Source organism: Panthera tigris, chromosome C1, assembly GCF_018350195.1.
Source record: "Panthera tigris isolate Pti1 chromosome C1, P.tigris_Pti1_mat1.1, whole genome shotgun sequence".
NCBI classification, from domain to species: Eukaryota; Metazoa; Chordata; class Mammalia; order Carnivora; family Felidae; genus Panthera; species Panthera tigris.
Window position 1 is genome coordinate 139490114 of NC_056667.1, and position 13752 is coordinate 139503865.

Sequence of the window (13752 nt, forward strand, 5' to 3'; positions counted from 1 at the left end):
CAAAATATTCATATAAAAATGATTACAGTACTGTAATAGAATACAAAATATAAAGGAAAATAAACAAATCAACCTGCATTTAACTTTGAAAACCTTCATGGCTGGTGTGAGGGAGACAAGAGAGAGGAGGGTTATGGTGTAGAACAACTTTCACTATCACTAACGGAATCACTGCTATCTGTTGGCTCAATGGAATCTTTTTCTTTTTGTGCAACTTTAACAAGGAACCTATCCAATGACATTTGCTTTTGCCTCCTTTTGAAGATTTCATGGAAATGTGACATTGCATTGTTGTGAAACAGATTCATCACTCGCACTGCTACAGCTTTATTCAGGTGGTGCTTTTCCACGAAATTTTTCACTGTTTCCCACATTTTACACATCTCCCTAATCTCATTTGAAGTGAGGGATTCCTCCACCTTTTTCTTCTCCTCCTGTGCAGAAGAGATGCAGACTTAGACTTCTTATACAATCTTGCAATTTCAGCCACTCGCATACCTTGTTCATACTTGATGATTTCCTTCTTAACTTCCACTGTAATCATCTTCCTACCACCTTTCTTTTCAACTTTTTTTCTGCATGGGGCCATTGTATATGCTCACATGTACTGTACTATACAATACAGTATTAATAAACTCTTGTCATTCTTGTCATATACTGTTTTTAATGTAACTGGCAATAAGGCAACAGAGAATAGGGTGTATATCTGCAGGCAGCCTGACCTAGAATGAAGCAAAGCATTCCTAAGCTTACTCCTGTATGGAAAAGCAAAGGCCTATCCATAGGTGCTTCGAAGTGACAAAAAATGCACTAGTGCCAGTTGTGGGCACCTTCCAATGTTCTGAAAATCACCGATTTCTGCCAAACACCACAGCCTGAACTGAGCATCTGAGCATGGGAGACAATTACCCACAATCCCGCAGAGAGGGAGAGGGGGGGAGAGAGAGAGAGAGAGACAGAGAGAAGAACCATTGGCTTAATTGTGATCATGTGACATTTGGCATCACATACTACTTGTATTGCAAGACATCGCTCATTTGTCAAGTTAAAATTTATTAGAAATGTTTGCTTATCTTGCAGAACACTCACAGAACAACTTACTCGCAATCCAAGGTTTTACTGTAATATTGTGTATCAACTATACTTTAATAATAAAAATTTTAAATTATATAAGCTATTCTTTAATATTCAATAAATGGGCATTATATTTTTCAGTACAGTTAATAAATGTGATATTTTTAAATGTTTCTGAAAATAAAGTGAATTAGGTCAATTTGGTAAATTTTGCAAACTGGTTATTTACTAAATTGATACTTTGCAGATTAATATTTTGGTGAATTAGCCTGCTTCTTTATGGCAGGACTGGAATGAATTCATTATGTCTTATAGCATGACAGAAAGACCTGGAAAAGAAACGAGTATCAGAGAGGGGAGTTATAGACCAAGAATATTTGAAAGGTTTAATTGGATGGAAATTGAGCTAAACCACAGGATTGGATTGTCACTCTCACACAAATCAGCTATTTTAGCCAGCATCAAGCCTTACTAATAATTTTGAGGATACAGGTGATCATATAAGCTCCAGGTGAAGTAAAGAAAAGAATAAAACAACTTATATGAGTCCCTGGGTCCTTCCTTTTGAGACTGGATATGCACAGCTGGCCTAGAATAATAGATGTAGTCTCTAAGTGAGGTTTGTGGGCTTGTTCACATAGCAAAGAATAAGTTATGAAACATCTCCATTCTATATCCCAGAGAGTTGATTTGTTTTTATGGCACTCTCCAGAGAGCCATGCTTCAAAATCTGTAGATCCTGGATTTATTTATAGGTAGTACTTTGGCCAGGGATGTCTTACAAAGGGCATTCTACAGATTAAGTCTTTTGCTCCTAACAAAACTCATTAGCCTTTTTACATGTACGTCCAGTTGACAGGCTTCAGGCCAAATCGTTGGCTTTCTTTGCTTTAAATTAACAGTGTCCCACAAAAAGGAAGTGATTATAGAACAGTTGCTTGATTCCTTTTTTTTTTCAGAAATTTTTATAAATTGTGCAAAAGAAAAAGCAAGCACAAAAAAGGAAGAAAAGAAAAATGTAAAATAAAGACATTTAGAAACTCAAGAGAAGATACAACAAAGGCAATGAAGTCATAATGATTCACAGATCTTCAGAGAACAAGATTTATGTAGTTATAAAACTTAAACACATTTACAAATTGAAAATTTAGTCATGATTATAGAAAAGAATATAAGTGTGTGAATATATATGATGTAATTTTGGAATTGAAACAGTAGGTGAGCTGAAAGGAATAGTATAGATGATAAAATGTTTATCTTATAAAATAAAATCAAACTACTCTTCATACTGTAGGACAAAAAATAAAGGAGCTAGTATATTATTTTATTATAAGATCAACCAATTTTGAACTAAAATTAGTGGTAAAATTCAGTTGAGAATGTTGATTGTATGGGAGAGAGTAGGAAAGGTGATATAAGTCAGGTCTTCATAAATCATAATATGTCCAAAGATAAATGTCACACTAGGAAATTAGTTGCAATTTATATAAAATGCATAATATAATCTCCTTGACATACACAGGGTATCCACAAACCAATAAGAAAGAAAAAAATATGAACTAGCAAAAGAAATGGGCAAAGAAAAGAAATAAGCAGTTTTCCCACTTAAAAAAAAATAAACATAAAAATGGCCCCATAAAGATATGGCTTCATTTTATTCATACTTAAAGCTTAGGCATAAAAAAGGATGAAATGTTGCCGTTGCAACACCATGGATGGATCTAGACTGTATAATGCTAAGTAAAATAAGTCAGTCAGAGAAAGACAAATATCATATGATGATTTCACTCATATGTAGAATTTAAGAAACAAAACAAATGGACAGAGTAAAAATGAGACAAACAAAAAAGCAGACTCTTAACTGTAGAGAACAAACTGATAGTTACCAGAGGGGAAATGGATTGGAGGATGGGTGACATAGGTGAAAAAGATTAAGAGTGCACATCATGATGAGCATTGAGTAATGTATAGACCTGTTGAATCACTATATTGTACATCTGAAAACTAAGATAACACTGTATGGCTAATTACACTGGAATTTTGAAAAGAAAGAAAAGAAAAGAAAAGGCTTAGAAGGTAGTCAATGAAATAACATTTTTTTTAACCTATCAGATAGATAGAAACTAAAAATAGTGATAGTCAATGTTGCAGAAGATCTTGGGAAATAGGAACTTCCCTAAATATTGGTAGATACATACTCATGTATATTTTAAAATAAGCTTTTTATTCTAGAACAGTTCAGATTTACAGAAAATTTGTGATGATAGTGTAGAGTTCTTATATACCCTGTACCCAGTTTCCCCTATTATTAACAATTTATGTCAGTTTGGTACATTTGCTACAATTAATGGCCTATTATTAGTATAAGTCCATACCTCATTCAGATTTCCTTAGTTTTTACTTAATGTCCTTTTTTGTTGTTGTTGTTCTCAGATCTCATCTAGGACACCACATTACATTTAGTCATGTCTCCTTAGGCTCCTCTTAGATGTGGTGGTTTTAGAGATTTTACTTATATTTGATAGCTTTAAGAACTAGTTAGGTATTTTGCAGAATGTCCCTCAAATGGAATTTGTCTGGTGTTTCTGTCATGATCAGACGAGCATGAGGGGGGAGACCACAGGGGTAAAGTGCCATTTTCAACATATCATATCAAGATCACATACTAAGAACACAACTTGTCACTGTTGATGTTAATGTCACATTACTGTAAAATCAGTCTTTTTCCTCCCCATTTTCATATTGTCTTCTTTGGAAAGAAGTCATTAGTTACAGCTCACACCTAAGGAATTGGGAGTTATGTTCCCCTTTTTGATAGAAAATTTACATACATTATTTGTAAGTCTTTTCTATTTGTGTTTTTGTATTCTCTTGAAATTTGCCTTTTTAGAAATGTCAAGTAGTTGGAATCATACAGCATGAAGCCTTTTCAGATTGGCTTTTCCTTTAGATAAATGTGTTTCAGATTCAACCATGTCTTCTTGTGATTTGATAGCTCATGTATTTTTATCTTATGTACCACAGTTTGTTTATCCATTCACATATTAAAAGCTATCTTAGTTGATTTCAGTTTGGGTCAATTAAAAGTCAAATGAAGGTGCTATAATGCTATAAACATTCACCTGCAGGTTTTTGTGTGAATATAAATTTATGTTTTCAAATTACTTGGGTAAATGCCTAGGAAGAATATTGTTGTATCACATGGTAAAACTTTGTTTAGCTTTGTAAAAAACTGCCAAATTGTCTTCCAAAGTGGCTATACCATTTTGCACTCCTGTAGGCAGTGAATTACAGTGCCCGTGGCTCTGCATCCTTATTAACAATTTTGTATCACCAGGTTCTTTTGTTGTTGTTGCTGTTGTTTTTAGCCATTCCAATAGGTGTATAATGGCATATAGAAGATGATTTGGTACTGGTTCCCAAAATTCAAAATGTGATTACCATTTGGCACATAAAGGATTTATCTAATTGATAAGCTTGCAAGCATATATTTTTATAAATATGCTTATAAAGCCAGTTGTAGCACTCTATGCAGAGTAGAGTCTTATTTGCATAAAAAAGATGGATATGTTAATACATAGAGATGCATACAAGAAACCATTACTAGTGATTTCCTCTGGAGCAAGAAATGTGGATTTAAGTTGGGACTGTGGTGAGGTGGGTGGCAAGGAAAAGAGACCATTATTTATTACTTTATACATTCCTGTAGAGTTTCAATTTAATAATCTCTTTAATAAAAAAATTGAAATGCTATACATTAGCTGTAACTTGTAAAAAGAAACTTTTTCCTATGATTTGAAAAATATGGACTGAGATGATTTCAAACCAAATAATTCAATTTTTACAATTTAACAAAATTATGTTGAATTGTGCTCAAAATTCAAGTTATAATTTTCAAAAAATTCATGTTAAAATGATATGTGAACAATATCCTTAAAACTTACAACACTTCTCTAGCTTCCAAGAATAGCTACCAATATCTTACAAAGAATTCAGTATAAAGTACTTTATAGTAAAATAGATTTGGGAAATCTCTTTATGCAAACATAAAAAAAATGCAATCCATTAAGCAAACTTCAGACCATATTAATCAGTCATCTATTTGGCAAACTGATGTGTTCATGTATTTTTAATGAAGGCTAAATGTGTAAGGATTCACTGATTTCCACTTTTAAGATGAGCTCTGGTTTCCTATGAGACTCTTCCATCCAGGCCAATTATAAGAGAAACCAGCCAAAGATGAAAGTTTAAGTTCAGAGGAAATTAATGAGTTTCTTTTTTAAAAATCTCAGAATTTTGGGGCGCCTGGGTGGCGTAATCGGTTAAGCGTCCGACTTCAGCCAGGTCACGATCTCGCGGTCTGTGAGTTCGAGCCCCGCGTCAGGCTCTGGGCTGATGGCTCGGAGCCTGGAGCCTGTTTCCTTTTCTGTGTCTCCCTCTCTCTGCCCCTCCCCCGTTCATGCTCTGTCTCTCTCTGTCCCAAAAATAAATAAAAAACGTTGAAAAAAAAAATTTAAAAATCTCAGAATTTCAATTATTAGTAAATACTGAAATAAAGTGAACATCTGAAAAGCCTTCCATTTGCATCCAGTAGCGCTTGTTGACTTCTGGAAGTAGTTGACACAGGTAGGGGGATTCAAATTATTCCTGCTAGAATCTGCATACTGATTTCAATACTGCATACTTTATGTGCTACAGTACCTGTAAAAAGCAGAACTTTGTAAATGAAAGCAATGCCAGAATCTTAAAAGTAAAAAGTAAATGTATTCATATAAATAAGCAACAATACTAATTTTTCTTTCTTCTCTTTTTGCTATTAATATTCAGAAAAATATAGCTTTTCCAGCTGTAGCAACAACTAGTAAGGCTAATGATATGATAATGTCACTGTTAGCAAACTATCAGAAAGAGAAAATAAGCAAACAATCCCATTTGCAAATGTATCAAAACATAAAATAAAATACCTACGGAATAAATTTAACCAAGTAGGTAAAATACCTATACACTGAAAACTATAAGACATTGGTGAAAGAAATTGAGGAAGACACAAGTAAATGGAAAAATATTCTGTGCTCATGGATTGGAAGAATTAATCTTATTAAAATGTCTATAGGACCCAAAGCAAACTATAGATTCAAGGCAATCCCCATCAAATTTTAATGGCATTTTTCACAGAAACAGAACACTCCTAAAATTTGTATTGAACCACAAAAGATCCTGAATGGTCAAAGCAATCTTGAAAAAGAAGAACAAAGCTGGAACAAAACAAAGCATCACACTTACTGAATTCAAACTATATCACAAAGCTATAGTAATCAAAACAGTATGGTTTTGGCATAAAATAGAGAGCCCTGAAGTAAGCCCATGCATATGTGGTCAGTTGCCTAATGATAAAGGAGCCAAGAATGAATGTACAGTGGTGAAAGAACAGTCTCTCCAAAAAATGGTGTTGAGAAAACTGGACAGTTATATGCAAAAAAATGAAACTGGAGCACTGCCTTATAGCATAAACAAAAATAACTAGAAATGGATTAAAGAATTGAATGTAAGATCTGAAACCTAAAACTTCTAAAGGAAAATATAGGCAGTAAGCTCCTTGACATTCATCTTGGCGATGGTTTTTTGGATTTGACACCAAGAACAAAGGCAACAAAAGCAAAAATAAACAACTAGGACTACATCAAACTAAAAATCTTCCACATAAAGAAGGAAACCATCACCAAAATGAAACATACTAAATTGGAGAAAATATTTGCAAATCATATCTCTGATAAGGGGTTAATATCCAAAATATATATAAAGAACTCATACAACTCAATAGCAAAAAGTTTAAAAAGCCAATTTTAAAAAAGGGCAGAGGATCTGATATTTTGGCCAACAGGTACATGAAAAGATACTCAACATCACTAATCACCAGGGAAATGAAAATTAAAACCACAATGAGGTATCACCTCACACCTGTTAGAATGGCGATTATCAAGAAGACAAGAAATAGCAAGTATTGGTAGAGATATGGAAAAAGAAAACCCTTGTATGCTATTGATAAGAATGTAAGTTGGTGCAGCCACTATGGAAAACAGTATGGAGGTTTCTCAAAAAAATAAAATACAGCCACCATATAATCCAGCAATTCCACTTCTGTGTAATTATCCAATGAAAATTATCCAATGAAAAACACTAACTTGAAAAGATATATGCATCCTCTTGTTCAGTGCAGCATTATTTACAATAGCCAAGATTTGGAAACAACCATCAACAGATGATGGAGAAAGAAAATGTGGTATAATATACACAAGGGAATATTGTTCAGTCATAAAAAAAGAATGGTCTTTCCATTTCTGACAACATGGGTGAACTTTGAGGGTATTATGCTAAGTGAAATAAATCAGGCAAAGACAAATGCTGTATGATCTCACTTATATGTGGAATCCAAAAACCAAAAAAAAACAAACAAAAACCCAAGCTTATAGATACAGAGAAAAGATTGGTGGTTATGAGATAAGAGTTGAAGGGTGAGCAAAAGGATGAAGGGAATCAAAAGATACAGTTATAAAATGAGTTATGAGGATGTAATGTACAGCATGGCAAATACAGTTAATAATACTGTATTGCATATTTGAAAGTTACTAAGAGAATAAATCTTGAAAGTTCTCACCACAAGAAAAAAATTCGTTAGCCAGGTGTAGTGAAGAATGTTCACTAGACTTATTTTGGTGGTCATTTTGCAATATATACAAATATCCAATCATTATGTTGTATACCTGAAACTAATATTGTATGTCACTTATACCTCAACAACAACAAAGAGAAAATGTCACTAGTGTAGACTGAATTGTGTCCCCTGAAAATTCCTATGTTCAAGCCCTTACCCCCAGTACCTCAAAATGTGACTCTATAGAGACTTTAAGGGGTAATTAAGTTAAAATGAGACCCTTAGGGTGGGCCTTAATTCTATATGACTAATGCCCTTATAAGAAGAGCAGATTAGGATGTACAAGGAGATACCAGGGGCAGTTGTGTGTGTGCACGTGTGTGTGTGTGTGTGTGTGTGTGTGTGTGTGTATTGTGTGCACACACATACACCGACTGTGTGAGGACACAATGAGAAGGCGACCATTTGTGAGTCAAGGAGAGAGGCCACAGAATGAAAGCAATGCTGCTCGCAACTTGAGTTTGGTCTTCTAGCCTCCAGGACTATGAAGAATAAACTTTTCTTGTGTAAGCCCCCCCGTCTGTGGTATTTTATTATGGCCATACTAGCCAACTAATATATTCACAGAGTTTAGGATACTTACAAAGAATTCTACTTGAGGGTCATAGGGGTTATTTACTTGTAAATGCCTAAGAACAAAATGTATTGTAGAAAAGGATTTTCAAGGCAGGATAAGTGATCAAGCCTAACTTGTTACCCTGGGTTCTCTTAAGGGAGGAAGGAAGGAATTTATTATACAGGGTTGGGGATGAAGGGATGCGAGCAGGGGCACGTTAGCTTGAAGGCCTTATGTACTCAGCATGCACCCTCATGCCCCTGAGAGCCATGCAAAGAGAAAGCTAAACCCAGCCACCTCCACAGACAATGCCAGAGCCAATAATGGTAAGTTCCAAAAATCACAAATGTATAAATAACTCAGCAAAGGCCCTTATCATGATACTTTCTAATTATAATTTCCAACATGAAGGTTCTACATAATTTCAATGTCTGAGGTTTAATACTTACAGAAAGCATCTCAGAAATAAGTAGAATGTTTCTTTCATCCAGCCTGTTCCTAAGCAGCTTATAGTTTTGGTATCTGACTTCTCAAGTTCAAAGCTAAACCCAGATGAAAACTTTCATTGTATTAAATGACCTCAATCATCACATAATCCTGGTAGATTTTAAATACATCAGTCCCTTTTGAATTGTTTTTTCTTCCAAATGTTTTTTTTTCTTCTAACCTTAAATGTCTATAGAATTAAATTAAGGGGAACAAATTACTTAGAAATGAGGCAGCAGGTAGAAAGATTAAAGTAGAAGCCATACATGGGTTGACCCATGAAGCAGGACTACATAGCAGGATTAGAGTTAACTGCTGGAGAATTGTTAGAAAAATCATGAACAGTTCCCTATTAGAAAAGAAAGAAAAGGAAGGAAGGAAGGAAGGAAGGAAGGAAGGAAGGAAGGAAGGAAGGAAGGAAGGAAGCAATCCCAGAGCAACCACAGATTAGAACCAGGAAGCACCATTAACTGTGTGACATCAGGAAAGTTGTCATTGTGGTGTGCATGGGGAAATTATTCAGGAATGTTTGTCTGCCTAAGTCAGTACCTGCCTGACTTTTCAGGAGCTCTAGATTCACCATGGCCTGTGATAAGCACTTTACACACATTATCTGATTTAATCATTAGATGAGGCAGTGTTTTTTCTCTAAATTGCACAGGATGACCCATCTGGAAAGCTGTAGATCCAGGCAAGGCACCCAGGTTTATCTGTTCCAAGTTGTTCTTTCTTCCATATTTTGCTCTGCATATCTTTATCTTTCTACTCTGATCAGTTTTTCAAAAAAATACTCTACTTTCTGGCATTTTTAAGAGCACAAATTCTAAATTACATACATTCTGACCAGCATCTCCTACATAGATACAGCATACCTAGATCTAAGCATCTTTGGTTTATTCTTACTGACTCATTTTTATTTTTATGGTTAGGTTTCAGTATTTGGGGCACAAATAGCTTAGATGATGAAACGTAATGGTAGTTAACTCCCCTCAACAAATGAAAAGTGTCATTTAAGTAACCTATGACATATAATCTAAATATTAATGGTGAGATGGCTTAGTTTGGATTCTTCCAGATCAAAACCTGAGCTAAGGATTCAAATGCAAGTAATTAATTTGGAAGTTATGAGAAATAGCTGTAAGGGAGTGAGGAACTGATACCAGGAAAGGAAGAGACCAGTAAAAGGTGAGGTATTAAACCATCTATTAAGGTGAGTGAATGGAGTTTAATCCTGCAGGGAAGAGCTGCAAAACCCACAGTTCAGTTTAACTCCATGGTGGAGCAGTGGAGCTGGCATATTTATGTAGCAACTCCTGAGAGTCATAGGTGAGGGCTACTCTTGGGGGAATGAATTCCCTAATAACTACTTCCTGCCCTGTGCTGGCCTGAGAGTGACTTTTGCACTTCTGGGAAATGGTGCCCTTAGGCACAGAGATGCAGATGTTGGCAGTTGGCAGTTATCTGGGAGTTCTAAAGGCTATGGGCAGGGCAAGGATAACTTCTGCTACCAAAGGAGATTTCTCCTTTTTCATGTGCTAATTTCAGAGACCTATGTCTGACTACCAGATCATAACTGTGAAAGCAGTAATCAACTGAAATTTAGGTTAAATAAAAAAGAAACCGAATAGATAAATAAGATAAATAGATAAAAAAGATAAAAGATAAAATAGATAAAAAAGAAACCTAATTTAGGTTAAATAAAAAAGAAACCATTCTGAAATGGGTGAAGGTAGGGAGCGGTATTGGGCATTTAAATTCTGGAGGAAATCCTGTGACTTTTCCAAGACAGACTAATTTTCTATGGTTTTTGTTTGGTAGAGCAGCTCCCCATCCATATCACATCTCACTGCTTTCTGGAAGGGAACAACAACAACAAGAAAGCAATGATAGGAAGGGGAGGGACTCCACCAAACAAAAATCATGGAAAATAAGTCTCTTCCTCAGAAAGCCATGGACTTCCTACAGAATTTATATACCCAATGCCTTCACAAATACAAGTCAGATGGGGCACCTGGGTGGCTTGGTCGGTTAAGCGTCCGACTTCGGCTCAGGTCACGATCTCGCGGTCGGTGGGTTCGAGCCCCGCGTCGGGCTCTGTGCTGACCGCTCAGAGCCTGGAGCCTGTTTCAGATTCTGTGTCTCCCTCTCTCTGTGACCCTCCCCCGTTCATGCTCTGTCTCTCTCTGTCTCAAAAATAAATAAACGTTAAAAAAAAAAAATTAAAAAAAAAAAAAAAACACAAATACAAGTCAGATAGTTGAGTCCTAAGAGTTGGTGGGGTGGGGCGTGGAGGTGGAGGGTGAAGGTGGGAGAAATCAATAACATTCTTGGAATTTTTTGTATGTATGCTGTCATAATGGCAGACACACTGGTTAGGATGTCCACTGGATAGTGGAACCAGGGCAAAAATAAGAAGGAAGGAAGGAAGGAAAGAAAGAAAGAAAGAAAAGAAAGAAAGAAAGAAAGAAAGAAAGAAAGAAAGAAAGAAAGAAAGAAAGAAAGAAAGGAAGGGAGAAAGAGAAAGAAAGAAAGAAAGAAAGAAAGAAAGAAAGAAAGAAAGAAAGAAAGAAAGGAAGAAAGAAAGGAAGAAAGAAAGAAAGAAAGAAAGAAAGAAAGAAAGAAAGAAAAAGAGAGAGAAAGAAAGGGGAAAAGGAAAAGAAAAGAAAAGAAAAGAAAAAAGAAAAAATACATGTAAAAAGGTGAAATATTAACTGTATTGCTAAAAGATAGACCAGGATAGCTTAGCAGAATGGAAGTTACTCACCTGTACAGAAGAGAGCAGTATGAAGAGAATATAGTGGAGGACAGGTGCACTGCAGCACAAAAGGAAACTCATTACCTTGCCCATCTCTTTAGCCTCAACTCTTTCCTCTGCTTATCATCTCCAGCCACTCTTCCTTCCCTGTTCTAGATCAAGTATGTTAATTATGCTTCTACCTCAGGACCTTTGCCCTTGCTGTTCCCACTGCCTGAATCACTGTTCTAGATATTCTCAGTGCTCATTTTCTCACCTCCTGCAGGTCTTTGTTCAAATGGTAACTTCTGCAGAGGCCTTCTTTAACTCCCTTATTCGACTTCATATTCTTCTGGCATCCCCTGTCCCTCATCCCTAGCTTATTTCCTCACAGCACTTAGTACGTTCTAATATAATGTAATACAATGTAATTTGAAATGAATGTATTTTTAAGCATATGTCTTTCCCCACATGACTGAAGGTTGCAGGGATGTTTGGCTATCGTTTTCAATGTCGCATCCTTAGCACCAAGTTCGTTGCCTGTCATAAAGCAGGCCCTCAGTAAATATTTGCTAAGTGAATGTTCTGATAGCAAGTAGTCGATTGTGAGCTTCTGGACAGTAGGGTATTCTTAGTGGAAAGGAAGTTGGACCTAATTAAAATTCAGCACATAAAACACAGGCAACAGATTTTAGGCCTTGAAATAGACACACTTGGATTTGAATCATACATGGCCTGAGGCAAAACAACCAATCTCTGAGCCTGTTACCTCTTATGTAAAATAGGCTTAATCATCCTTACTTCATAGGTTACTGTTAGGATTAATGAGGTAACAAATGCACTGTCAATTTGGTCTGCCTTGGATTCAAAAATTAGAGGTCATTAGTATAATTAATATTAATAATGGATCTGGCTAAGGAGCATTTGTTGACGTTTCTATTTTGGTTCTTCCCAAACAATCCCTTTTGTTGGTTTTTGAGGTCCTGTGTTACAGAGTTTATTGATTCTGGAAAGGCTGAGTTGTGCCAATCATCAGGAATGCTTCTTGTAGCATTCGGCCAAGGACTGTTATATAATGAGCACCATGATAAAGACTTTAGGCGAAGGATCCCTGGGCAGGGACTGTCTCCTGTGTTTGCTAATGTTTACAAGGTGTGATGTTGGTGAAGTTTACAGTTTCAGGTCAACAGTGATCTTCCTGCCTTTCAACCTCTCTGCTCCTCGCCCAGCTCTGAGCAAGATGACTTTCCCTCTCAGACTTAGATGGCTGCAGAAACATGAGCCATGTGAAAGCTCAGTCTTCCTGCAAGCAAGCAGGCAGGTTCCTAGCACTCTCTGAGGTGGAAGTCATTCTCTAGCGCTGCCAAATCCTTTTTGGACTGTGGAGTAGTTGTTTTGGTTTCCAAGTCCTGCTCGACTCCAGTGAACAAATACCTGGCTTCTCATCAATAACATTCTTAGTTAGGCAAACAGGTGGCAATGTCAGTAGGAACTAAAAAAAAAAAAAAAAAAAAAAAAAGTGTGGTGGTAAAAAAACTTGCCTTTGGAAACATAATCACAGTTGCACTGGTGCTGCCTTACTTAGACATCCCAGGACACTGTGTGCCACTGTACTGAAATTGACCTTCGATAAACTGACCCTGGCAGCTAGCAGTCAAATTTGAAATGTTTCAGGCAGTAGAGCTGCTTTGGAATCTCTCCCACATACCAATACATCTCTTGATCTTGAGAAAACATTTCCCGATATTCAGGAACTTTTCCATTGTTCCTTGCAATGTCCCCCAGAGGACAAATAGGCTTTCCTAGACCTCTTGACGCCCACATAACCTTCTCATAGTAAGCACTGGCTGCTCAGAAGGAAACTGCATTCACTGGGGAATGTGATTCGAACACTTGTTCCATAGACAGTTAGCTTTTCTAAAATTCGGGGGGTGAAGAAAGGCCCTGAGAATGTTGCTGCCTTGAGTGGGAGTTTTGTGCATGGAGTTCTTTCCTGCTATGTCATCATAGTGATGTTGTCAACATAACATTGTCCCTAATGCATTCTGGAGCTAACTGCTACTGAAAGAGTTAAATTTTACATAAACCCTGAGTAATTGTGGAACCTGTGTTAACTACCTATCTCATCGGCCAACAGACTCTTCTTAAAGTTAAGCATTCTTGAAGACGTGGTATGATCTAATATAGTAT

The 13752-nt window shown here is 36.3% G+C and overlaps 1 long non-coding RNA gene across 3 annotated transcripts in view; it reads left to right on the plus strand.

Annotated features, from left to right (window-relative positions):
- LOC122241337 overlaps nucleotides 1–13752 on the plus strand; it is a 35614-nt gene that overhangs the window by 8813 nt on the left and 13049 nt on the right. The window contains exon 1 of one of the 3 annotated variants that reach the window (XR_006221417.1): nucleotides 11509–11527. The exons of 1 other annotated variant lie outside the window; for it this stretch is intronic. This is a non-coding gene — a long non-coding RNA (uncharacterized LOC122241337). Of the gene's footprint in view, nucleotides 1–11508; nucleotides 11528–13107; nucleotides 13734–13752 lie in introns of those variants that run through there. One more of the 3 variants, XR_006221415.1, reaches the window with a different exon arrangement.